At 36.9% G+C, this 1,158-nt stretch overlaps 1 non-coding gene across 1 annotated transcript; it reads right to left on the bottom strand.

Annotated features, from left to right (window-relative positions):
* Window positions 1-557: 557 nt before the first annotated feature.
* LOC113923291 lies at window positions 558-721 on the bottom strand. Its single transcript, XR_003520288.1, has one exon. It is a non-coding gene; the product is annotated as a U1 spliceosomal RNA (small nuclear RNA).
* Between the last annotated feature and the right edge of the window lie 437 nt (window positions 722-1,158).

Below are 1,158 nucleotides of genomic sequence, written 5' to 3'. Positions count from 1 at the left end.
CTCAATAAAACACAGCTGGATTTTTATATCTCTTTTTGCTTTCAATCTATTGCTATGTTATTTTAATTTAAGTATTTGAAGAAAATCCAGACTCACACATATGTAGTTGGAAGGGAAGGATTTTTTAAAGAATTTTTTTCAGGGCACCTGGGTGGCTCAGTTGGTTGGGCGACTGCCTTCGGCTCAGGTCATGATCCTGGAGTCCCAGGATCGAGTCCCACATCGGGCTCCCTGCTCAGCAGGGAGTCTGCTTCTCCCTCTGACCCTCTTCCCTCTCGTGCTCTCTATCTCTCATTCTCTCTCTCTCAAATAAATAAATAAAATTTTTAACAAAAGAATATTTAAAAAAAAAGAATTTTTTTCAGATAATTGTGATATTCTTCTTTGATACTATGCCAAAACTCAACAGGTAGTAGTTTCTCGAAGGTTAGCTGCAAAGTGAAATCTGAAACCATATCGAGAAACATTTCATATTCTGCAACATTAAAATCCACTGGTCTTTTTTCCACTTTGAAAGAATTCTTTTTTTTTTTTTAAGGAAAATGAATATTTTTTATAAGGGGAAAGTGCAAACACAATCCCCCGCTACCACAAATTATGCGGTTGAGTTTCCCACATTTGGGAAAATCGCAGGGGTCAGCACATCCAAAGTGCAACGGATAAGCCTTGCCTTGGGAAAACCACCTTCGTAATCATGGTATCTCCCCTGCCAGATAAGTCTCAAAGAATTCTTTATCCATGCATAATTTTGCAACATCATGCATTGGTTATTCAGAGAATATTAATTCACTTAGTTCTGCAGATCTTCCAAATATCAGTACATTTCATTATAAATAGTATCATGTGCCCTGAAACCTCAGGAAAATTCCACTGTACTCTTGTGAGAGAACAAGAAAAAAAAAGGCAAATAACATCTTAGTGTTATTATAAAAAATAGCTTTGACTTCATGGACTCCCTGAAAGAGTCTTGGGACTCCCAGGGTCCCTAGATCACATTGTGAGAGCCAGTAACTTAGAAGACGACTTACAAGTCTTTCAGAGTCAAGTCTTACAAGGCAAGTTTCCAAATTATGCAACATGAACCATGAGATTTAGGAACTTGATACTTTCAACAACTTAAGCATCTTTTGTGGAAAAATGTATTTCAATAAATTTTTG

This window comes from Zalophus californianus, chromosome 9 (assembly GCF_009762305.2).
Source record: "Zalophus californianus isolate mZalCal1 chromosome 9, mZalCal1.pri.v2, whole genome shotgun sequence".
NCBI lineage: Eukaryota > Metazoa > Chordata > Mammalia > Carnivora > Otariidae > Zalophus > Zalophus californianus.
This window is presented reverse-complemented; position numbering and strand designations above follow the sequence as displayed.